At 43.1% G+C, this 26,203-nt stretch overlaps 2 long non-coding RNA genes across 2 annotated transcripts in view; one reads left to right on the top strand and one right to left on the bottom strand.

Annotated features, from left to right (window-relative positions):
• Positions 1-26,203, top strand: part of LOC130368169 (uncharacterized) — a 70,187-nt gene that overhangs the window by 41,363 nt on the left and 2,621 nt on the right. Inside the window, exon 2 of the long non-coding RNA XR_008892311.1 lies at positions 5,718-5,840. This is a non-coding gene — a long non-coding RNA (uncharacterized LOC130368169). The remainder of the gene's footprint in view (positions 1-5,717; positions 5,841-26,203) is intronic.
• The window catches only part of LOC130368170 (uncharacterized), a 30,324-nt gene continuing 9,684 nt past the window's right edge, over positions 5,564-26,203 (bottom strand). Inside the window, exons 3-4 of the long non-coding RNA XR_008892312.1 lie at positions 11,588-11,671; positions 5,564-5,738 (exon numbers count right to left, since the gene is read on the bottom strand). This is a non-coding gene — a long non-coding RNA (uncharacterized LOC130368170). The remainder of the gene's footprint in view (positions 5,739-11,587; positions 11,672-26,203) is intronic.

The following is a 26,203-nucleotide window of genomic DNA, read 5'->3' as shown; positions in this document are numbered from 1 at the left end:
GGACCTAATCTCGCAAGCACCCACAGGGCTCATGTGGCCGTAAGATGTAGGCGCAACGTCTCCATAGCCCTGACTAGCCATTAGTTCAGAAGACTCTATAATGCAGGATGGTGGACCACCAAAGACATTCTTCTATAAAATAATTTTTTAATGAAATAAAGAAGCAGAGTTCATCCCTCTGCATATTTTTTTTTAATGAAAATTTTGCTTAAAAAATCACACGCAACAATCGTTCAATGGTGTGATGGTTATTATTGTGGAAAATTCAAGTTTATTACTGTGATAATTATCAGAAAATTTGAAAAAAACACTACCCAATTGTGTTTAACCCCTTAAGGACCAATGACGTACCGGTACGTCATTGGTCCTGCTCTTCTGATATAACGCGGGGTTACACAGTAACCCCGCGTCATATCATGGCGGGCCCGGCGTCATAGTGAAGCCGGGACCCGCCTCTAATAGCGCGCAGCGCCGATCGCGGCGCCGCGCGCTATTAACCCTTTAGCCGCGCGCTCAAAGCTGAGCCGCGCGGCTAAAAGTGAAAGTGAAAGTTCCCGGCTAGCTCAGTCGGGCTGTTCGGGATAGCCGCGGCTAATCGCGGCATCCCGAACAGCTGACAGGACAGCGGGAGGGCCCCTTCCTGCCTCCTCGCTGTCCGATCGCCGAATGACTGCTCAGTGCCTGAGATCCAGGCATGAGCAGTCATGCGGCAGAATCGTTGATCACTGGTTTCTTATGAGAAACCAGTGATCAACATAGAAGATCAGTGTGTGCAGTGTTATAGGTCCCTATGGGACCTATAACACTGCAAAAAAAAAGTGAAAAAAAAAAGTGAATAAAGATCATTTAACTCCTCCCCTATTAAAAGTTTGAATCACCCCCCTTTTCCAATAAAAAAAAAAACACAGTGTAAATAAAAATAAAAATAAACATATGTGGTATCACCGCGTGCGGAAATGTCCGAATTATAAAAATATATCATTAATTAAACCGCTCGGTCAATGGCGTGCGCGCAAAAAAATTCCAAAGTCCAAAATAGTGCATTTTTGGTCACTTTTTATACCATTTAAAAATGAATAAAAAGTGATCAATAAGTCCTATCAATGCAAAAATGGTACCGTTAAAAACTTCAGATCACGGCGCAAAAAATGAGCCCTCATACCGCCCCATACACGGAAAAATAAAAAAGTTATAGGGGTCAGAAGATGACAATTTTAAACGTATTAATTTTCCTGCATGTAGTTATGATTTTTTCCAAAAGTCCGACAAAATCAAACCTATATAAGAAGGGTATCATTTTAATCGTATGGACCTACAGAATACATATCAGGTGTCATTTTTACCGAAAAATGTACTACGTAGAAACGGAAGCCCCCAAAAGTTACAAAACAGCGTTTTTTTTTCAATTTTGTCGCACAATGATTTTTTTTCCCGCTTCACCATAGATTTTTGGGCAAAATGACTGACATCATTACAAAGTAGAATTGGTGGCACAAAAAATAAGCCATCATATGGATTTTTAGGTGTAAATTTGAAAGAGTTATGATTTTTTAAAGGCAAGGAGCAAAAAACGAAAATGCAAAAACGGAAAAACCTCCGGTCCTTAAGGGGTTAATAACCCCATACATTGCACCATAAATGTTGAAATTTAAATTAAATATGTATGTATGTATTTAAAAAATCCTAAAATTAAAGGCCCAAGCCCAGAAGCATCATGAAGTCAAGTAGTTCCTGAAAGACACAGCAGCAGTCAGGAGTAGGCATCAGCAGTATCCAAGAGGCCTTAATAACCCCTTACATTGCACGATCACTCGCGAGATCGAGCAATAACATTAAGTCCCTGCCCTTTGTACACACCGCATGTCTCTACTACCGATTGGATGGTTTAGTGAGGTCCTCAGATCGGCCCCGGCGGGGTAGGAGAAGGCCCTAGCAGAGCGCCAAGAATTTAAAGATCATTGTTGAAATTTGCATTAAGCATGTATTAGCTACTGCTAAACTTCCAAAAATTGAAGGCCCAAGGCCTGAGGCATCAGGGAAGCAATTATTTCCTGAAAGACACAGAATAAGTCAGGAGCAGTCATTCGCAGTACCCAAGAGGGTTTCATAACCAACCCCTTACATTTAAAGATCAATGTTGAAATTTGCATTAAGCATGTATTTAGCTACTGCTAAACATCCAAAAATTGAAGGCCCAAGGCCTGAGGCATCAGGGAGGCAATTATTTCCTGATAGACACAGAATGAGTCAGGAGCAGTCATTCGCAGTACCCAAGAGGGTTTCATAACCAACCCCTTACATTTAAAGATCAATATTGAAATTTGCATTAAGCATGTATTTAGCTACTGCTAAACATCCAAAAATTGAAGGCCCATGGCCTGAGGCATCAGGGAAGCAAGTAGTTCCTGAAAGACACAGAATGAGTCAGGAGCAGTCATTCGCAGTACCCAAGAGGGTTTCATAACCAACCCCTTACATTTAAAGATCAATGTTGAAATTTGCATTAAGCATGTATTTAGCTACTGCTAAACATCCAATAATTGAAGGCCCAAGGCCTGAGGGCAGGGAGGCAAGTAGTTCCTGAAAGACACAGAATGAGTCAGGAGCTGGCATTCGCAGTACCCAAGAGGGTTTCATAACCCCTTACATTTAAAGATCAATGTTGACATTTGCATTAAGCATGTATTGAGCTACTGCTAAACATCCAAAAATTAAAGGCCCATGGCCAGAAGCATCGGTGAGGCAAGTAGTTCCTGAAAGACACAGGATGAGCCAGGAGCAGGCAATCGCAGTACCAAAGAGGGTTTCATAACCCTAATTGATAACTCAAGAGGGTTTCATAATCAACCATAATTGGGAAATGTTGGTGTAGCAGCTTGGCCAATCTACTCTGAGACATCTGGCATTGGTGGCTGGAAATCCTGGCTGATCCATCCCTGATTCATCTTAACAAACGTCAGTCTCTCCACATTTTTAGTGGACAGACGAGTTTGCCTTGGGGTGACTATGGCCCAGGCCGCACTAAACACCCGCAATGATGGCACACTACTGGCCGGGCAGGACAGCTTTTCCAGGGCAAACTCTGCTAGTTGTGGCCATAAATCAAGTTTGGCTGCCCAGAAGTCCAGCGGATCTTCAATGGTTGTTGGCATGGCCATGTCAAGGTATGCCACCACCTGCTGGTTCAGGTCCTGCTCCATGTCTACCTGCTGCTGATGAGTTGCTTCACTATGCGGGTGAAGAAAGCTACTCATCAGTGACTGTAGACTCAAGCTGCTGCTGATTGAGCTGGTACTGCTCCTGCCACCCCTCCCCTCCCCAGCAGCCATGGCAGTGGAAGGTGAGCGCAGAGGGCCCCCCCGAGACAGACTTGCGAGTGGATGGACCATGTGGCCGATCTGACTACGTAGAATCTCTCTGTAGTAGGTCAGTTTGTCCTCCCTCTCAGTGGGTGTAAAAAGGCCCCCATTTTTGGACGGTAGCGAGGGTCTAATAAGGTGGAGATCCAGAAGTCATCCCGCTGACTAATTTTGACAATTTGGGGGTCACTACGCAAGCAACTGAGCATGCATTGTGCCATTTGTGACAATGACTCGGAGGAACTACCTGCCTCCATCTCCACTGCACACTGCCACGGTGTGTCTGGGTCCTCTGCCTCAACTACCTCATAACCATCTAGCTCCTCTGGCTGCTCCTGCTCCTCCTCTCCTGTCCGAAGACTTGAAACACCGGCCATCTCATCCAACCTAAACTGTGCTCCACTCTGCCCCTCATCATCCTCCTCCTCCAGTTCAGCCCCCACAGGGCTCATGTAGCCTTGAGATGTAGGCGCAACGTCTCCATTGCCGTGACCAGCCATGGTTTCAATCATTTGTTGTAGGAAATGTAGGAGTGGAATTTCGTCATTCATGGCCTAATCCAGGCGACTCACAAATAATGTGGCTTCCTCAAAGGGCCTCAGCAAATGGCAGGTGTCACGTATGAGCTGCCACTGGTTCACATTGAAGTTACACAGGGGAGAACTCCTATCTGCTTGGATCATCAAGAAATCGGTGATGGCTTTTCTTTGTTCGTATAGTCTGTCCAACATATGGAGGGTGGAATTCCAACACGTGGCAACGTCACAAATAAGACTATGTTGTGGGATATCGTTCTGACGCTGCAGCTCAAGGAAGGTGTGCTTGGCAGTGTACGAATGGCTGAAGTGCATGCACAGTTTCCTTGCCATTTTCAGGATGTTTTGCAAATGGGGTGAAGACTTGAGGAAGTGCTTGACAACCAGATTCAACACGTGTGCCATGCAGGGCGCATGTTTCACACTTCCTTGTCGCAGCGCGGACATGATGTTCTTCCCGTTGTCGGTCACCAAGATTCCCATTCCCAGATTTCATGGAGTAAGCCATACTCGGATTTCTTTACGAATGAACTTTAGCAGTTCCTCCCCTGTGTGACTCCGTTCACCAAGGTAAACCATGTGAAGAACAGCTTGACACTTTCTGAACAGCTGCAGGACCCAACAGTGCAGCACCACAAAAAATATAAATCCAGCGATTAAACCCTAAATTGCACTCAACATAATTCTGAGCAGCAGAAGATTTGTGGAGCAAAAAAAATTAACTCAATTGGGCTCAAAAAATAGGAGATAAGATGCTTCAGAAAGTTCAGGCAGCTTGGAGATCTGTATGAGGCAGCTGACAGCTATCTGCCCCTCTCTGCTGCAATGCTCAATAACGTGAATAGGAGGTTTAGCAATCAATGATCCTTCTCAGTGTAACAGCACAGCACTCTGCACTCCTGTCTTTCCCTAATGCTGATGTGAGTAGCAGTTGCAGTGTAACGCTGTGGTATGAGCTATTCACACACACGCAGTCCCGTCCTCTCCATCTGAGTGCATAGATGAAATGAAGAGAGGCAAGATGGCCGCCGATTATATAGGGGCTGTAACATCACAGGGGTCAGTGAACACTGATAGGCTGCATCTCACATGTGATTCAGGGTCAGCCCGCCTACCTTCATTCCCGCCGCTGTTTCCCACCCTCCCATAATCCCCTGCCCCATGTACTCACATGTGGATCCGCCATCTTAGGTCTCCAATAGCCTAGAACACTGTAAAATTGAGTTTAATGAAGCGATTTGCGCGATCGAATAGCGGCGATATTCGCATTCGTTGCAAATCGAATTTTTCATGAAATTCGGAATTAATTCGGGTTTGTCAACTTCGATTCGCTTATCTCTAATCTTATCCCCTATCCAAAGGATAGGGGATAAGTTGTCTGATCGCGGAGGTCCCGGCGATATTTAACAGCTCTAAAATGATTCATATGAGCTGCGAGAAAAGTCATTGATTCTTGCTCATGGTTATTGAGTCATTTAGAAGTGAGTAATTATTACGCTAAACAGAAATTATTGTAACACCAAGAGGTAATACAATCTGTAATGAGACTAAGGTAATGGCTTAATAGAACTCAACAGAAGATCTGATCAAAGTAATAGACTGAGCAAAATATCAAGTGTATAGAGATCTAATTCAATATATTGTAACTCATTGTTGCTGTCTCATATCTTTTCCCCAAGGCTTAAAAATCTTAAAGTGAAATTCTACTTTTAAAAAATAGTTAAATGTGCACTGTCAAAATCAAACATTTTATGTACAAACAATTATATGATCTATATCTTGGCAAAACATTAACATTTCTTCATTCTTCTTCCTTTTTTAGAAATCCTGGCTTATCGAATTCCTGTAAAAAAAACAGAGAGGAGGAAGTTACAGTGAAGCCTGCAGTGATTGGATGAAGAGAAGCAGCACAGAACAGCAGACTCATGAAGGAAGCCAATGCATGGTCAGTGAGAGCGGGCTCAGTGCTTACCTGGGACACACCTCTTCCTGAGATGTGGATGTCAGAATGAGTGAGCAGCAGAACAGAGGGATTTGTGAGCTAAATACAGAAACTAGTCGCATAAAAAAAAAACATGTAAAGCATCTGCATGACCTAGTGAGTAACATGTACAGCAGACCACAGTTTGTAGTCCAGTCCAAAAATTGGATATGTTCAGCAAATTAGCCACCTGGAGTCCCTAGCTGACTCCTTTCCGCTCAATGAAATGAATGGGATACAGCATGGCTCCGGAAGGGAGATGGCAAGCGGCGGTTTTGAAATTCTCCTGCTGGATCCAGAAACATGGTGTAAATGCACCCTTAATACTTTGCTTTACTGTTTTTGCATCGGTTTCAGTTATTCTTTATTTTTTCTTCGTTCCTAAACTACTTTCATTACTTTCTCAGGAGCCTACTGGCTTAATTTGGACCACATTGAAGTGAAGCTCAATTTCTTTTGTCTATCATAAGTGCGGAGGAAAAAAACATATAAGTGTGGCATTCCCTTGTGTCATAGGAAAAAGCTGCTTCTATTCCTGTCACCTCACTGCAGGTGTATACTCACCTGGGATGGTTGTTCAGGAAGATAGGTACAACTCTACTAAAGGAATGTATTGGCCAGCTGCTGCACTCTCAACCCTATTTATTCGTTCGTCTCTGTGGTTAGTACAGAAGCCAGACAACAGCAGCTCCTCTACCAAATGCCTTATAGCTCTCATAACAAATGTCCAGAACAGCCAATAAAACCTTATAACTTAAAGGTGGCAATGTAAGCAAATTGATTAATTTTTTTTTTTTTAGATTTAAGAGTGTACATGCGGTCACAGAGACTCTGCTGAACAGCTGATTGACGTGATTACAGGGTGTCAGATATTGATGGTCTATTTTAAAATAATATGTGCTTGGAAAAGAGGAGACTGTAAAGTACACCGATCCTAGAACTTGAATGGGCACTGCCACCATGAACTACTTTTTATTTTTTAATAGATTATGTACAATTAGTCAACTTTCCAATTTGCTTGCATTAAATATTCACCTTTTCTATGGAAAAAAATAGTTCCTAAAGTTCTGTCCACTAGGGGTCCCCATATCACGTAAATTGCTGTGGTCCACCTGACTCTATTTTCCTACTGACTGTGGCAATGCTCCTGCACAGTCAGAATGCAAGAAGTAGGAATGGGCTTAGCACTATGCTGTAGGCTCCTGGCCTGTCAATCACTGTGCAAAATGAGGTACAGTGTGAGAGCTGCAGGCTTGGAGAGAGTGGCTGTCAGCAGTGTCTTCTATCTCCTACACAGACAATCCTGCAGCCTCTCTTCATAACTAGTGAAAACATGGTGGAGGTAGGAGGAGGGTAGTATAGAGGGGAGTAGTATAATGTAGCAGTGTGTTAGGTGTGTGCATGCAGTAGTGCTGAGTGTGTGTATTGTGGAGCTGTGAGTGCAGTAAAGTTGAGATTGTTTGTGGTTGAGCTGTGGGTGTAGTTGAGCTGAGTGTGTGAATGGTTGAGCTGTGTGTGCAGTAGAGCTGAGATGGGTGTGCATGAAAACTGAGTGTGTATATTTGAGCTGTGTTTGTAGTGAGTTTCCTTCTCTGTGTAGCTACTGCTAAGGTAAACAGAGGGGCAAGCTTTAAGAAGGAGACTGCAGTTGACTGGCTACTTGTGTCAACCTGGCAACTTAGGGACATAAAGTTTACAACAGTGAAAGCAAGCATCATCACTGACTGGGAACACCCACAGGAGAAGAGACGATGTCTATACAAGGGAACATGACTGCTTACAGCCACAGAAAAATTAAAAGCCAAAAAAGAAAAGTCTGGACATGGTCAGAGACAGGTATGGCTGTAGTGTTTGTTTTTTTGTCTTAGTGATGACAGATGTCTCAGTCTGCCCTTAAAGTGTTATCTAGAATTAGACAAACAGAGCTGATATTTTCCAACAACACTACTGTGTATGTGATATTACAACTCAGTTCCCCTAAAGTGAAGAGAGGTGTGATGTTGTTTTTGAAAGACATTAGCTATGTTTTTCTATTAAGGGTTTACCTCTTTAAACATTTTTAAATAGGTACAATAATACAAAATAATAATGATAATAATAATAATGGTTAAATACAGTATTTAGTGTCAATGATTTATTAATCTATCTTTATAGTGCCTCTATAGGGATTGTACATCAACCTAATAAAAAAAAAAATCAGAATGGTTGTAGATAATAAAAGAATCTCTTGCCCACCATCTTGATCCCTTTCTTCTGTGGTTCACAAACCTATATACTTTCTGGTCCTTCCTGAAACAGATATGTGGTCGTAACCAATCAGGGGCAACCTCAGTGACCCGCTTCAATAGTGACTAACTTCAGGTCACATTTCCATGTCAGAAGGGATCAGGAAGTATAGAAATTGGGGGGAACCGGGAAGTGTTGAAAAGGTAACAGCAGTGATTGGTAAGGTGTGTATGACTTTTTATGACTTTATACTGAGCCTTTTGATCTCTTTACCTAAAGGCTAAGTTTAAATGAGCTCACTAAATTATTGGATTGTTCTTAGCTAATTATAAAAAAAAATTCTATAGTTTTATATTCTGTAGCCTGCATATTGTCGCATGCATTGCAGGTTGATCTGTCTGCTCTAAGTGAAGTCATAAAAGTAGTAGACATGCTATCTGATAGCTCAGTCTCCAGCCCTATTCTCTCCTCACCTCAATGATCTTCCAACCAGAGCAAAGTTGAAATTGGTCCCAGAAGAAAAACATATTTCTAAATCTAATCTAATAAAACATGTAAAGAAAGAATTTTTTTTTTTTTATCATACTAATAAACCAATTTATTCTGTATGCATAAATATAAAGAAAATATAAAGAAAATCTGCAGGTATTTTGGAGTAGAGACAAAAAAAAGTGTGCATCTATAGGCATTTCTCAAACTTAAAAAGTTGAATTCTTTATTTCCTTTATTTCGTTTTCCCCTTTGTTTTAGTTTTTTATGTTTATGTTCAGCTAACTATAATTGAATATCTATGAAGACCCAAAGGGAAAAAGAAGCCCTCACTGCAACTGTAACAATAGTGGCTTTTATTGCCAGGACATTCTTGTGCCATTTGAAGATCCTTGACCTAACAATGAAGTGTGGTAATATTGTTGTTAAGCTATATTAGCATGTCGCCATGTGTCTTGGATGAGAGTATTGCACCTGGGGTATGTCCAGCATGATTGTGGTGTGTATTATGTATCTGGAATGAGTTAAACATGTGTCATTTGCTTGACTTAAAGGGGTACTCCGACCCTAAGACATGTTATCCCGTATCCTAATGTGGTGTCCCGGTACCGTATTGCATACCGTACCTAGTGTGGTGGTCCCCAAAGTCAGAGTAACTACGCTCAGGTAGGGTCCCTCAGGTGGGACAGCCCCTAGTCGCCTCTTCTCTACTCTAATTCTACAATGTTGATATGTGTATATATTTAGTAATAATGTATATTTAATATTATGTATAGTATACTTACCTTGTTTAGCGTCGCAGGACCTTCGGTCATGTGACCATGTTAAAATCCTCTATGGTATGTTGGAGGACCTTTGGAGGTCCTTGGGTCACATGTTGCCCATAATCCTTTGTAATGGTGATTGACACAAGTATTGGACCAATTAGCTCTAGTCCAGCCCCTGCCCATATAAGGGAGCTGTAGCCAATTATCTCTCTTTTGGGTTGCTGCTCTTGTGAATGCCGGACTAGCAGGACGGATCTGCACAACTTGCAAAGACACGCTAGGCCTGAAAACCTACCGGCCTCAGCTGAACTAAACCGTGAGTTCTTAACTAATCCCCGCTAAAGCTAGCGTGACTACTGGACCGCAACTAAATCCCCTAAATCCAGTGGAGCAGCGCATGTTACCTTAAATACTCTAAATTCCTAAAGTCCCAACCTTTGTCAATCTCCAAGAAAGCAGTTGTATGTATAGAGACTGTTCCGGTTATGAAGCTTGCATAAAATCTTCAGGAAAAGTTGCACCTGTTTCAGAAAACTCTCCGGTTGTGGACATTCCATTATTATCTACCTCCCTATCGCTCTTGGGAAGGGTGGCGGTAGGACAAGCATTACTGAGGAGCCCTCACCCTGGCATCACAAATAGCAAGGGTTAACAAGCACCCTTTAGTCACCGCACAGCTACACTCCCATATACTCTACTCCCCCAGGCTATCAGACAAAGTACAGGGGATAAGATGCTTGATGATGGGGGTTCTGCTGCTAGGGACCCCCGCAATCTTTCATGCAGCACCCCGCTATCATCAGCCTCCAGAGCGAACATAGCTCTGGGTCTTATGAATCACGATCACGGGGACGGAGTATCGTGATGTCACAGCTCCGCCCCCTCAATGCAAGTTTATGGGAGGGGGAGTGGTGGCTGCCACGCCCCCTCCCATAGACTTGCATTGAGGGGGCGGACCATGACATCACACGGGGCGGAGCCGTGATGCAACAATACTCCGGCCCTGTGATCGTGATTCATCAGACCCGGGTTGGAGTACCCCTTTAAGTGGTGGATGTGAATAACGTGTCCAACTAGTGAGAGGTCCGCCATTGAAGTTTAGATAGGTGCCCACACACACTTCTTACACAGTGACTCTACTGTACACTGTTTCCACGGCTGTCAGACATTACATCATCACAGAGTATTTCAGTGTTTGATGTTGACAATTTTAATGGCTCAGTTTTAAAGTCCTTAATGAAATAATCGGGACTTGTTAACACCATAACAAAGTGGCTTCGTTGTGTAGCCTATTTTCTTAGTATTTGTTAGAAAACATCTAATAATGTAGGCTCTAAATTGTTCCGTGGTTCTAAGAAATACTGAGAAAAAAAAAGTGATGTGAAATGTGTCTCCAGCAGAGTCTTTTCCATACATGAATTCTAGGTGATTGCTTGGACAACATTTCCCGTAAAAATTGAAAACTAAAAATTGTCCTCTCCAGCTAGGCACAGCAGTGGTCATGTGAGCAGGGCCTCTGATTAATAACCCCTTCAGTGGATTGCAGAGACCTGTGTTACAGCTGATTAATAAGAAAGACTCTGGGTTTCAACTAATCCATCACTCTGTTCTCAGAGCTTAGGCCAGCTACAGATTAACCCCTCACACTGTCATATAGATTTTGTATTCAAGTTTTTTCATACAGTGAAAATTTCATGGAAATAATAATAATAATAATAATAATAAAATATATATATATATATATATATATATATATATATATATATATATATAGAAAATAGAAAATCAAAGCAGCACTCCCAAAAAAGAAAATCCTCATGTATGGGTGCAAGCAGTCTATGGGACATCAGTCCTGGGTCCAACAATGTATAAAAAAATAGGAACGACTGCACTTCGGTGTGCTGCAGTTGTTCGTATTTCTCTCTCTCTCTTATTTTTTTTTTTCAGGTTTATTTTGTGCAGCGCTACAATAGTTCTCCATAGATGAGGCCTCATAGATCTATTGAACTTTATATTAAGGCATATGTTTGGGGTGCACTGACCAAGTGCACAGCTACATTATGATTATCGGACAAGTCACTCCCATATTTGCACTTTTAATGTTATAGTTCTCTGTTGGGTTTGCACTTTGTAGTCATAGTAAGTAAGTGACTATGGGGGGGGGGGAATTCATCAAAGGATTCACACAGGATTTTTGGAGTATATTTGTATCAAAAAAGTCCTACTTACGACTTTGTGCGAATTTTAGTGGTACGCCGGCCTGCGCGTTTTCTCACAATCCAGCTGTTTTACACAAGTTCTGTTTTTGCTTACCTGTAGGCATGGATTTTTAAAAAGTCACAAAAAAGTCGCAAGTGGGTTCAAAAGTCGCAAACACATTATCAAAAATTAAAAAAAAACAACATTCAAAAAAATTAGAAATAGTACTAAATTAGCAAATAAAGTCCAAAAATAACAAAAGATGTCCTTAAAAATTCAAATCAAACATGAAAGGTCTCTCTCTTTTAGCCAAAAACCAGCCCCAATATATATATATATAAATATATATATATATATATATATATATATATATATCCAAATGTACGTGCTTGCATTCAATTTTTCTTCATGCTTTTTTACAAAAATATGCTCCATGGGCTGAAAACTAACAATATTCCACTATACAGTATCTGTACCTGTGTGTGATGGTGTTATTGCAATTATTATGTTAACTTGGGCAACTAATTCAAATTTTTAGACAGCATCCAAAATTACTGTCGGCTTATTTTTTCACAGGTTGCACTGCAGCCCGAGACATCACATCACTCACTAGTCATGTGTTTTAAGTAACCTGTCTGCTTGAATGGTTTGAGACACAGCTGTGTGGGAGTTAGATAATTTGCGAGTGAATTGTACTTTGTCAACAGCTGGAGGCATCCTGGTACAAAAACCCTGGTCTCCTCATTATAGGACAGAAAGGAAGTTTGTACAGTGGTCCCTCAACATACGATGGTAATCCGTTCCAAATGGACCATCGTTTGTTGAAACCATCATATGTTGAGGGATCCGTGCAATGTAAAGTGTAGGACAGTGGTCTACAACCTGCGGACCTCCAGATGTTGCAAAACTACAACACGCAGCATGCCCAGACAGCACACGGCTGTCCGGGCATGCTTGGAGTTGTAGTTTTGCAACATCTGGAGGTCCGCAGGTTGAAGACCACCAGTATAGGAAGTTTTACTCACCTGTCCCCGGCGCTCTGGACCGTCACCGCTTGTCACCGCTGACCTGGATGTCGCCTTCCATCTCTGTCGCCGCATCCCTGGGGTGTCCCCGACGCTCCGGCAAGGACTCTGCTTCCCCGGCATCCTCGCTCTCCGTCGCCGCCATCACGTCGCAATGTGATGACGACGATGGAGAGCTCCGATGATGCAGGGGATCCCGGAGAGGACGCGCCGGAGCCCTGAGGACAGGTAAGTGATCGGCACTGGACCACACGGGGCACCGTAAATGGCTATCCAGTGGCAGCTGAAGCAGTCAGCGCTGTCAGATAGCCGTTTATGCGATGGCCCCGATATACAAAAGCATTGTATGCTGATGCTGCCTTCAAAATGCGATGGCCTCTCAGAGGCCATCGCATGTTGAAATAATTGTATGTCGGGGCCATCGTAGGTCGGGGGGTCACTATACACCTGTGGTTTAATGTGTGGGGTGGCTGATGTGTGGAAGGGACAAAAGTCACCTCCTGCTTAATGGGGTACTCTGGTGGATTTTTTTTATGTGGAAATCAAATTATGCCAGAAAGTTAAACAGATTTGTAAATTGCTACTATAAAAAAATCTTAATCCTTCCAGTACTTATAAGCGTCTGTATACTGTAGAGTAAATTCTTTTCGTTTTGATTTTCTTTTCTGTCACGACCACATGCTCTCTGCATAAACCTTTGTCCATGTCATGAATTGTCTCTAGCAGGAGAAAATCCCCATAGCAAACATATGCTGCTATGGACAGTTAATAAAATGGACAGAGGCGTCAGCAGAGAGCGCTGTTTCTGTCGTGACAGAAAAGAAATACAAAAGGAAAATAATTTACTCTGTAGTATACAGCCGCTAATAAGTACTGGAAGAATAAAGATTTTTTAATAGAGTGATGCCATTAAAAATTTAAATTGGTCAGGACAAAAAAAATCAGCCCTCATATGGGTCTGTGGCTTAAAATATAAGATAGTCATGATTTTTAAAAGGTGAGGATAAAAAAACTAAAATGCCAAAAAAATTGGCCTGGTCCTAAAGGAGTTAAGCTGATACCTGTTTCTTGAAAGTATTTTCCTTAGGAATGTTGAAGTTATGTTCAACATAATTTTCATCCCCCAAATAAATGATCCACGCTGTCCTTGCCAGCTTCACAGACACTGTTACCTTGGCAAAGTGTTTTTTTCATTGATGTTTTACATTAAGAGACTGCACCTTGCTGGATGTGTTTTTGTCCTAAAACATTTTTAAATAAACATTTTCTTAACGATCTTAACCTTTTTCTAAGATTTAAAAAGTATTTAAGCTTAATGTCACCCTCAACAGTCTTAAACCTTACACACAAGTACCTGCTTCACTTGCTTCCTCAGACATTTTTTTTATCTTCTTTATTTATTTATTTATTTCAATTTTCTTGCTGTTGGCAAATCAAACTGCAAAAATAGTAAAATAATTGTTGTGTTTAGTCTGTATTTGTGTGAAACTTTCTTCTTTAACCTGTTCAGGACCCAGGGCGTATGGGTACGTCCTGACACCCTGGCACTTAAGGACCCAGAATGTGGGAATTTCGGTCTCCGCCACATGCCGGGCCGGGATCGGACTGTGGTGACTGCTGATATTGATCAGCAGGCACCCTACGCAAATGCCCAGGGGGGTCATCAGATCGCAGGTGAATTCATACTTGCGATTTGCGGCGATTCCAGATCATACGGGTCTATGGTGACCCGGTGACCAAAAAAATAAGGGGGATCAGGGTAGTCTAAGACACCCACGATCCCCCTGAAGGGATAGGAGTAAGGTGGAAGGGGTGCAACCCCTCCTATCCCTGCTATTGGTCGTATATACGCGATGACCAATAGCAGATCGGGGGAGGGGGGTGGTTAACGTTCAATTTCCCTGTTCTGCCCACCCACAATAGGTGGGGCAGAAAGGGGAAACCGACAAGGACTGGCAAGTTGCGGGGATCGGTGGCTGCAGAGGACTGCGATGCGGCTCCCTGGATCCTACTGAAGCTGGTGAGTTGCCTTGCAACATCTCGAGGGCTACAGTTTGAGAACACTATACAGTGGTCTCTAAACTGTATCCCTCCAGATGTTGCAAAACTACAACTCCCAGCATGCCCAGACAGCTGTTTTGGCATGCTGGGATTTGTAGTTTTGCAACAGCTGGAGGGCTACAGTTAGGAGACCACTGCACAGTGATCTCTAAACTGTGGCCCTCTAGATCTTGCAAAACCACAACTTTCAGCATGCCCACACAGCAAACAGCTGTCTCTGCATGCTGGGAGTTGTAGTTGTGTACCTCCAGCTGTTGATTAACTACATCTCCCAGCATGCCCTTTGGCGATCAGTACTGCTGTACGTTGTAGTTTTGAAACAGCTGGAGGCACACTGGTTGGAAAATACTGAGTTAGGTAACAGAACCTAACTGAAGCTTTTCCAACCAGTGTGCCTCCAGCTGTTGCAAAAGTACAACTCCCAGCATGCACGGTCTAACAGTACATGCTGGGAGTTGTAGTTTTGAAACAGCTGGAAGTTTCCCCCCCCCCACCCCCACCATGTGAATGTACAGGTTACATTCACACGGGCAAGTTTACAGTAAGTTTCCCGCTTGAAGTTTGAGCTGCTGCTAATTTTTTGCTGCAGTGCAAACTCCTAGTGCGAAACTCACCGTAGCCTTCCAGTGCGAATGTACCCTAAAAACACTACACTACACTAACACATAATAAAGAGTAAAACACTACATATACACCCCCTTACACTGACCCCCCCCCCCAATAAAAATGAAAAAAGTATTGTACGGGAGTGTTTCCAAAACGGAGCCTCCAGCTGCTGCAAAATAACAACTCCCAGCATTTCCGGACAGCCACTGACTGTCCAGGCATGTTGGGAGTTTAGCAACAGCTGGAGGCACCCTGTTTGGGAATCACTGGCGTAGAATACCCCTATGTCCACCCCTATGCAAACGCCTAATTTAGTCCTCAAATGCGCATGGGATCTTTCACTTCAGAGCGCTGTCGCAGTTTAGGGCCACATATGGGGTATTTTCGTACTCGGGAGAAATTGCACAAAAAATGTTTTGGGGGGGGGGGGGGCTTTTTCTCCTTTTACCCCTTATGAAAAGGAAAAGTTGGGGGCTACACCAGCCTGTTAGTGTAAAAAAAATTACAAATTTTACACTAACATGCTGGTGTTGCCCCTTACTTTTTATTTTCACAAGTGTTAAAAGGAAAAAAAAAAAGACCCCCAAAATTTGTAATGCAATTTCTCCCGGGTACGGAAATACCCCATATGTGGGCATAAAATACTCTGCGGGTGCACAACAAGGCTCAGGGGTGAGAGCGCACTATGTCCATTTGAGGCCTACATTGGTGATTTTCACAGGGGTGGCTGATTTTACAGCGGTTCTGACATAAACACAAAAAAGAAATACCCACATGTGACCCCATTTTGGAAACGAAACCCCTCACGGAACATAACAAGGGGTATAGTGAGCCTTAACACCCCACAGGTGTTTAATGAAAATTCTTCAAAGTTGGATGGAAAAATGAAAAAAAAATTCACTAAAATGCTGGTGTTACCCTAAATTTTTAATTTTCACAAGAGCAAATAGAAAAAAAGCCTCCCAAAATTTATAACCCCATTTCTTCTGAGTAAGAAAATACCCCATATGTGAATGCAAAGTGCTCTGCAGGCAAACTACAATGCTCCGAAAAGAAGGAGCGCCATTGGGCTTTTGAAGAGAAAATTTGTCCGGAATTGAAGGCCACGTGTGTTTACAAAGTCCCCATAGTGCCAGAACAATGGACCCCACATGTGACCCCATTTTGGAAACTACACCCCTCATGTAATGTAATAAGGGGTGCAGTTAGCATTTACGCCCCACAGGTGTCTGACAAATTTTTGGAACAGTGGTCTGTGAAAATGAAAAATGTAATTCCTGGACGTCCGTAGGCAGCACAGCATGGGTTAAATTCTGTCCCCCTGAACTTGCCAGAAGAGATAATTAGCATAATAAAAACATTTGCATAATTAATTAGTGCAATTAACCAGGACCTCCCAGTGTATAAGTAACCCCCACAGACAACAGACAGCAGAGTTTTTTTCTTCTGCTTCCAGAAGGATTTTAGTATATTCAATGATTCCAGCATCTGAGGGGAGACTGTGAAGTTCCCCTTATCAGCGACCCCTCTGTGGAGTACTGTGAAGTATCTTGGGGTCTGCTGTACACTATCGGCGCTGTGAAGTCCCGTGTGTATTAAGGATTATTTTGCCCGGTCTTACTTCCGTTTCGAGCGGGCGATGATGGAGACGCGCGGTCATCTGGAGGCTGCCGTAACTATCAGGTAAGTGAAGCAGTCCTCGTGCGCGCAGGTCAGCATGCGCGCGGCCATCTTGGGACTCCCGGAAGTATCGGGTAAACACAGCTCCCTCGTGCGCATGGCGTTCCGGAAGTGCGTCACGCAGGGGGGCGGTGCTAGGATTGCCCGGCAACAACAGCGTCTATATCTAGATTGTCTCCGGTGCATTTCGGTGCTGAGGCACGGACCAGGGCAGCAGGACTACCTGAGAGCTAAAAGTAAGTAATCAGTCAGCTCTATGCAGACACTGTGAAGTGTCTATTTTGATATAAAAGAGAGAGTTACTGTGAAGCACTCAGTCTCTATTTTTAAAGTACATAGGGTATCTGTGAAGTACTCTATGGTAGTTCATTTTTTTGGCTGATTCCAAATCTTGTTCTTTTACAATAATTATTGACCTGTACCTATGTTAATGACTTATGGTATCTATGTTCATTATCTAGTGTCAGACGCAACTCCTCGAGGCAAACGGTCTAGAAAGTCCAGGCACAGAGTATGTGGCTCATGTTCACAGCCGTTGGCGGAGGAAATCAAAGGAGATTTATGCTCTCATTGTTCCCTGCAGTCTCAGCCGGAGGAGGAGGAGGATCAAAGATTTGGCAATGAGGCAAGTGCCTTTTTTCCTTGGATTAAAAATCGTATATCTTCTTTAATCCCTGATGACGCGCCACCTTCAAAAAAACGGAGGATTCAGCGCAGGGCAGTCTCCCCTTCTGATTCAGAGAATGCAGCATCCTCTTCTGTGGATTCTCAGGAATCACCAGAGGATTTTTATATTTTTCACAAGGACAATATGCACGATTTAATTAAATCAGTCAAACATGTCCTAGAGTCTGGCCGCTCTGTGGAAGGTAAACCTCCGTGTGAACGGTTATACTACTTCCCAGTTTCCAATGACAGGGTGTTACCTTCTCACCCAGCTGTGTCTAAATGGTTCAAATCAAACTGGGAAAAACCCGAGAAACGCGTAGACGTGGGTTCCCGTTTTAAATCGGTTTACAGATTATCTTCAGAAGCTACTTCCTCATGGTTCTACCCGCCGAAATTGGATTTGCCTATGGCAAAACTAGTTAAAAAATTATATTTTCCCTCTGAAGAATCTTCATTGTTATCCAATCCCATGGATAAAAAGGCAGACGCCCTTGCAAAAAAAGCATATTCCACGTCTGCAGCGGTATCCAAGATAGCGATGGCATCTCTACCAGTGGCGAGGGCACTTAGGGTCTGGTTAAGTCAACTTACCAAAGATCTGCAAGAGGGAGTTTCCAGAGATGATATTCTCCAGAAAGTACCGATTATGAAAACTGCCACAGAATTTTTGTGCGATGCGCCATTGGACACCCTACGGCTTGCATCATTAAATATGGCTGAATGTAATTCCATAAGGAGATTCTTATGGATAAAACAGTGGTCCAAGGGGGACGTTGCAGCTAAATGTCATCTATGCTCTTTGCCATTTTCTCCTGAATCTCTCTTTGGTCCCAACCTTAAAGGTATATTGAAAGACATGAATGATGACAACGATGCCTTTCCAGGGACTCAGAAAAAGGAACCGGTGAAGGGTCGGCAGAATTGGAGAAGATCTCCAAAGAGTTTCAGGAGAAACTACCAGGCTGGTGGTTACAATAAGTCAAGATTCTCCAGGCAAAAAAGGAATCCAACTTATCAACAAGCCACTAAGTACAAGGCGCCACCTAAAAAGAAAGAATTATGACACCACGTTAACATCCCTGAAAGTTGGAGGAAAATTAAGACATTATTTTCCGGCGTGGGCAGTAACAACAAAGGACAGATGGGTCCTTTCAGTTATAAGATCCGGCTACAAACTAGAGCTCCTAAAAACCCTGCCTGTAAAATTCTTCCTCAACAACAGTCAAGACCCACATGTTCTCCCTCTGGTTCTTCAGTTTTTTGCAAAAAAAGCCATAGAGTGGGTACCTTCTCAAGAGCACTTTGCAGGAGTCTATTCCAGAATTTTTTCGGTACCCAAGTCAAGCGGCGGATGGCGCTTAGTGATCGACTTGACTTATCTGAACAGGTTTCTAATGAAGAAGCATTTCAAGATGGAAAACATAAGATCCGTAATGCCCATCTTGGATCAGGGGGACTTCATGTCAACATTGGATCTGTCGGACGCCTACCTGCACATACCGATTCATCACCTCTTCAGGAAATATCTGAGATTTGCGTTGCAAATGGGAGAAGAAATTTGGCACTTCCAATTTACATGTCTACCATTCGGTCTCAGCTCCGCCCCAAGAGTCTTCACGAAGATGGTGGTGGTTCTCTCAGCGGCACTACGTCTACAGGGAATCATTATAATACCATACCTGGACGACTGGTGGCTGAAGGCGGTGACAGAGCAGGAGCTGAAGTGTCATGTCACCAGGACAATAGAGTTCTTGAAGATCCACGGTTTCATCCTAAACGAGAAAAAGTCCCACCTTGCTCCCACTCAAAGAATTATATTTCTAGGTTTCGTGATAGATTCAGTACTCATGAAAATTTCCATTTCCCGGGAAAGGGAATTAAAAATAAGGGGCCAATTGAAAGTTCTGTTGAAGAACAGGAAGGTGACACTTCGACAAGCCATGAAGATTTTAGGCAGTCTCACATCCTCCATAGATGCAGTTCAATGGGCGAAGGCACATATTCGAGGTCTACAGTCGAAGATTCTGTCTGCATGGGACCGGTCACAAACGTCACTAGAGGAATCGATTTGGATTTCAACAGAGCTTTGCCAAGACTTACGGTGGTGGTTGGACCCGACCAGGTTTGCAAGGGGAAAATCTTTGCTTCCAGCCCCACAAGTAACATTAACTACGGATGCGTCTGCTCATGGTTGGGTAGCCTATCTTGGTCACCGGTGGATTCAAGGTCGATGGTCAGACTTGGATCAGAGGCTGTCTTCAAATATGAAGGAGTTAAAAGCGGCGTACCTAGCACTACTTCACTTCTCCCCTTGCTTGACAAACAAAGAAGTCCTCATAAGGTCGGACAATCTACCTGCAGTGTTCTACGTGAACAAGCAAGGGGGGACCAGGTGTCCTTCACTGATTCAGCTTTGTGCAAAAAAATTTCTTTGGGCAGAAGGCAAAGTCAGAGACCTTACAGCAGTCTACCTGAAAGGATCTCTCAATGTAAGAGCAGACCTTCTCAGCCGAGAAGCACTACTCCCAGGGGAATGGGAACTGAATCAAAAGATCTTCGAGCAAGTGATACGGAAGTTCGGGTGCCCGGAGATAAATGTCTTTGCGACGAAACAGAACACCAAGCTCAAAGTGTTTTGCTCCCTTTCCAGCTCAGATCATCCTTACCAATTGGACGGTCTCTCGATATCATGGAAAAACAAGTTTATATATGCATTTCCTCCTCCAGCTCTGATCCAGAGGACGTTGTGGAAAGTCAAAAGAGAATCTCCTCAGGCAATCTTAATTCTTCCATTTTGGCCAAGGAGAGCGTGGTTCTCTCTGGTCACGAGTCTATCTCAGAACCAGTTTTGGCAGCTTCCAAAAAGAAAGAACCTTCTAAGTCAGAAGGGTATGTTGCATCAGAATCTAGAGATGCTCAATCTTTCGGCATGGAAGGTGACCTCTCTATCCTGAAAGCAGAGGGTCTTACAGATGAAGTCATCACATTAGGAAATTCAAGTAAGGCTGGGTCCACACTACGTTTTGTCCCATACGGGAGCGCATACGGCAGGAGGGAGCTAAAAGCTCGCGCTCCCGTATGTGACCGTATGCGCTCCCGTATGTCATTCACTTCAATGAGCCGACCGGAGTGAAACGTTCGGTCCGGTCGGCTCATTTTTGCGCCGTATGTGCTTTTAAACCGGACCTAAAACTGTGGTCAACCACGGTTTTAGGTCCGGTTGTAAAAGCGCATACGGCGCAAAAATGAGCCGACCGGACCGAACGTTTCACTCCGGTCGGCTCATTGAAGTGAATGGCATACGGGAACGCATACGGTCACATACGGGAGCGCGAGCTTTTAGCTCCCTCCTGCCGTATGCGCTCCCGTATGGGACAAAACGTAGTGTGGACCCAGCCTCAACCCGGCACCAGAAGGTGCTATGCTAGAATATGGAAACTATTCAAGTCTCATTACCCAAATCCAGAAGTTCCTGTATCTGTTATTCTGAATTTTCTTCAACAAGGTTTGGACAAAGGATTGAAGTTATCTACTTTAAAAGTCTAGTTTGCAGCCATCATTTTTTTTCTTTCTGGCATATTTTCTAAGGACCCATTAATAAGAAGGTTTTTTAAAGGGGTCAATAATATGTACCCTAAGGTCAGTACCCCTATTCCTTCTTGGGACCTGTCGGTTGTGCTTAGAAGCCTAGCTGAGGATCCTTTTGAACCCTTAGATTCTGTAAACTTAAAGTTTCTCACATGGAAAACATGTTTTTTAGTCGCTATTGCGTCAGCTAGACGGGTCAGTGAGATCCAAGTATTGTCCTGCCTGGAGCCATATTTACGTGATATGGGGGATGCATTAATTCTTCGAACTTTACCAGGCTTCGTACCTAAACTTCAGTCTACAGTTAATTTACAGCAAGAAATTATTCTTCCAGCTCTGGCGGAAGACACGGAGGTATAAAAAATTGATGTAAGAAGATCTGTTCTACAATATATCTCAAGGACTGCATCCTTCAGATGTTCAGAGCATTTATTTATCCAATTTGGAGGGACATCTAAAGGCTCTAAAGCAGCAAAATGTTTTTATTATGCTAATTATCTCTTCTGGCAAGTTCAGGGGGACAGACTTTAACCCATACTGTGCTGCCTACGGACTCCAGGAATTGAAATTTTCAGTTAAGTCAAAATTTAATTCATTTTTCATTTGCTCAGCCCACTGTTCCAAAGATCTGTCAAACACCAGTGTTGTGTAAATGCTCACTGCATCCCTTATTAAATTCTGTGAGGGGTGTAGTTATAAAATTGGGTCACATGTGGGGGGTCCACTGTTCTGGCACCATGGGGAGCTTTGTAAATGCACATGGCCCCTGACTTCCATTCCTAACAAAATCACTCTCCAAAAGCTCAATGGCGCTCCTCCTCTTCTGAGCATTGTAGTCCGCCAGCAGAGCATTTGATGTCCACACATGGGATATTTCCATACTCAGAAGAAATGGGGTTACAAATTTTGGGCGGTATTTTCTCCTATTACCCCTTCTAAAAATGTAAAATTTGGGGAAAAACCAGCATTTTAGTGAAATTTTTTTTTTCATTTACACATCCCACTTTATCAAAAAGTAGTCAAACACCTGTGAGGTGTTAAGGCTCACTGTACCCCTTGTTACGTTTTTTGAGGGGTGTAGTCTCCAAAATAGAATGCCATGTGGTTTTTTTTATGTTCTGGCAGCATAGGGGCTTCCTAAATGTGACATGCCCCCCAAAAACCATTTCAGCAAAATTTGCTTTCCAAAAGCCAAATGTGACTCCTTCTCTTCTCAGCATTGTAGAGCACTTGACGTCCACACATGGGGTATTTCCATACTGAGAAGAGATGGGGTTGCAAATTTTGGGGTTCATTTTCTCCTATTACCCCTTGTAAAAATTTATAATTTAGGGGAAAACAAGCATTTTTGTAAAAAAAAATAATCATTTACACAAATTTAACGAAAAGTCATCAAACACCTGTGGGGTATTAAGGCTCACTTCACCCCTTGTAACGTTCCTTGAGGGGTGTAGTTTCCAAAATAGTATGCCATTATTTTATTTTTTTGCTGTTCTAGCACCATAGGGGCTTCTTAAATGTGACATGCCCCCAAAAAAACATTTCAGAAAAACTCACTCTCCAAAATCCCACTGTCACTCCTTCCCTTCTGAGCCCTCTAGTGCATCCGCCGAACACTTGACATACACATATGAGGAATTTCCTTACTCAAGAGAAATTGGGTTATACATTTTAGGAAGATTTCTCTCCTTTTACCCCTTTTAAAAATTCAAAACTTGGGTCTAAAAGAACATGCCAGTGTAAAAAATGAAGATTTTGAATTTTCTCCTTCAATTTGCTGCTATTCCTGTGAAACATCTAAAGGGTTAACAAACCGTTTGAATGTCATTTTGAATACTTTGAGGGGTGAAGTTTTTATAATGGGGTCATTTATGGCGTATTTCTAATATGAAAGCTCTTGAAATCCACTTCAAAACTGAACTGGTCCCTGAAAAATTTTGATTTTGAAAATTTTGTGGAAAATTGGAAAATTGCTGCTATGCTTTGAAGCCCTCTGATGTCTTCCAAAAGTAAAAACATGTCAACTTTATGATGCAAACATAAAGTAGACATATTGTATATGTGAATCAATATCTAATTTATTTGGAATATTAATTTTCCTTATAAGCAGAGAGTTTCAGGGTGCGTTCACACGGAGTAAATGAAGAGTAATTCACGCTGAAAAATTTACAGATGAAAAAAATAATAATAATTCGCGCGAGATTTGCGGGAAATTCGCATGCAATTTGCGTGGAATTGCGTGCTGACATGGGGGACAAAGAAGTGAAGGGTTTTTCAGCCATTTCCGCGCAAATTGCGCACAAATTGCCCATGAATTGTGCACGAAAACGATATTAGGCGGAATTTTTTTTTACCATTGACTTCAATTGATTTCTGCTAGTGGATTCTGCTTGAAGAATGAACATGTTCTTTCTTCAAGCGGAACGGAATTTAGCATCGGAATTCTGCTAGCAGAATTTCCGCAGTGTGAACAGGCCTGCAGAAATAACATTAAAGTCAATGGGCAGAGGAGATGTACATTAATTTGGAGCGGAGAATTCAAGAGGAATTACTCAAGTAAATTCCTCTTGAATTACTCCGTGTGAACGCACCCTCAAAGTAAAAGAAAAATGCTAAGCTTTCAATTTTTTCATCAAATTTTAGAATTTTTCACAAAGAAACAATGCAAGTATCAACAAAATGTTACCACTACCATGGAATATGTCACAAAAAAACTATCTCGGAATCAGAATGAAAGGTAAAAGTATCCCAGAGTTATGAATGCTTAAAGTGACAGTGGTCAGATGTGCAAAAAATGGCCGGGTCCTACACTGAAAATTGGCTGGGTCCTTAACCCCTTAAGGACGCAGGACGTAAATGTACGTCCTGGTGAGGTGGTACTTAACGCACAAGGACGTACATTTACGTCCTGTGCATAACCGCGGGCATCGGAGCGATGCCCGTGTCATGCGCGGCTGATCCCGGCTGCTGATCGCAGCCGGGGACCCGCCGGCAATGGCCGACGCCCGCGATCTCGCGGGCGTCCGCCATTAACCCCTCAGGTGCCGGGATCAATACAGATCCCGGCATCTGCGGCAGTGCGCGATTTGAATGAATGATCGGATTGCCCGCAGCGCTGCTGCGGGGATCCGATCATTCATAACGCCGCACGGAGGTCCCCTCTCCTTCCTCCGTCCGGCTCCCGGCGTCTCCTGCTCTGGTCTGTGATCGAGCAGACCAGAGCAGAAGATGACCGAAAACACTGATCTGTTCTATGTCCTATACATAGAACAGATCAGTATTAGCAATCATGGTATTGCTATGAATAGTCCCCTATGGGGACTATTCAAGTGTAAAAAAAAATGTCAAAAAATGTAAAAGTAAAAGTAAAAAAAAAGTGAAAATCCCCTCCCCCAATAAAAAAGTAAAACGTCAGTTTTTTCCTATTTTACCCCCAAAAAGCGTAAAAAAAAGGTATTGCCGCATGCGTAAATGTCCGAAATATTAAAATAAAATGTTAATGATCCCGTACGGTGAACGGCGTGAACGAAAAAAAAAAAGTCCAAAATTCCTACTTTTTTAATACATTTTATTAAAAAAAAATTATAAAAAATGTATTAAAAGTTTTTTATATGCAAATGTGGTATCAAAAAAAAGTACAGATCATGGTGCAAAAAATAGGCCCCCATACCGCCGCTTATACAGAAAAATAAAAAAGTTAGAGGTCATCAAAATAAAGGGATTATAAACGCACTTGTCACGATGCCGGCTGGCAGGTAGTGGATCCTCTGTGCCAGAGAGGGATTGGCGTGGACCGTGCTAGTGGATCGGTTCTAAGTCACTACTGGTTTTCACCAGAGCCCGCCGCAAAGCGGGATGGTCTTGCTGCGGCGGTAGTGACCAGGTCGTATCCACTAGCAACGGCTCAACCTCTCTGACTGCTGAAGATAGGCGCGGTACAAGGGAGTAGACAGAAGCAAGGTCGGACGTAGCAGAAGGTCGGGGCAGGCAGCAAGGATCGTAGTCAGGGGCAACGGCAGGAGGTCTGGAACACAGGCTAGGAACACACAAGGAAACGCTTTCACTGGCACGATGGCAACAAGATCCGGCAAGGAAGTGCAGGGGAAGTGAGGTAATATAGGGAAGTGCACAGGTGAACACACTAATTGGAACCACTGCGCCAATCAGCGGCGCAGTGGCCCTTTAAATCGCAAAGACCCGGCGCGCGCGCGCCCTAGGGAGCGGGGCCGCGCGCGCCGGGACAGGACCGACGGAGAGCGAGTCAGGTACGGGAGCCGGGGTGCGCATCGCGAGCGGGCGCTACCCGCATCGCGAATCGCATCCCGGCTGGAGGCGGTATCGCAGCGCCCCGGGTCAGTGGATCTGACCGGAGCGCTGCAGTGAGGAGAGTGTAGCGAGCGCTCCGGGGAGGAGCGGGGACCCGGAGCGCTCGGCGTAACAGCACTAATTTGGTTAAAAAGTTTGTGATTTTTTTTAAGCGCAACAATAATAGAAAAGTATGTAATAATGGGTATCATTTTAATCGTATTGACCCTCAGAATAAAGAACACATGTCATTTTTACCATAAATTGTACGGCGTGAAAACGAAACCTTCCAAAATTAGCAAAATTGCGTTTTTCGTTTTAATTTCCCCACAAAAATAGTGTTTTTTGGTTGCGCCATACATTTTATGATATAATGAGGGATGTCATTACAAAGGAAAACTGGTTGCGCAAAAAACAAGCCCTCATACTAGTCTGTGGATGAAAATATAAAAGAGTTATGATTTTTAGAAGGCGAGGAGGAAAAAATGAAAACGTAAAAATTTAATTGTCTGAGTCCTTAAGGCCAAAATGGGCTGAGTCCTTAAGGGGTTAAGGGGTTAAATGTAATTGCCCTGCTCATTTACTAAATGCCTATTTCTCTGTGCCCACAGCTGCTGCCATTATCATATTCTATACTAGGGGCTAACATTCACAGTCTTGTCTGTTTTGTGTGTTGTCCAGGTAACAGGTATATATTTTTGAATGTGTTAAC

This window comes from Hyla sarda, chromosome 4 (assembly GCF_029499605.1).
Source record: "Hyla sarda isolate aHylSar1 chromosome 4, aHylSar1.hap1, whole genome shotgun sequence".
Lineage (NCBI taxonomy): Eukaryota > Metazoa > Chordata > Amphibia > Anura > Hylidae > Hyla > Hyla sarda.
The sequence above is the reverse complement of the archived record's forward strand: the minus strand, read 5'-3'. Positions and strand labels throughout refer to the sequence as shown.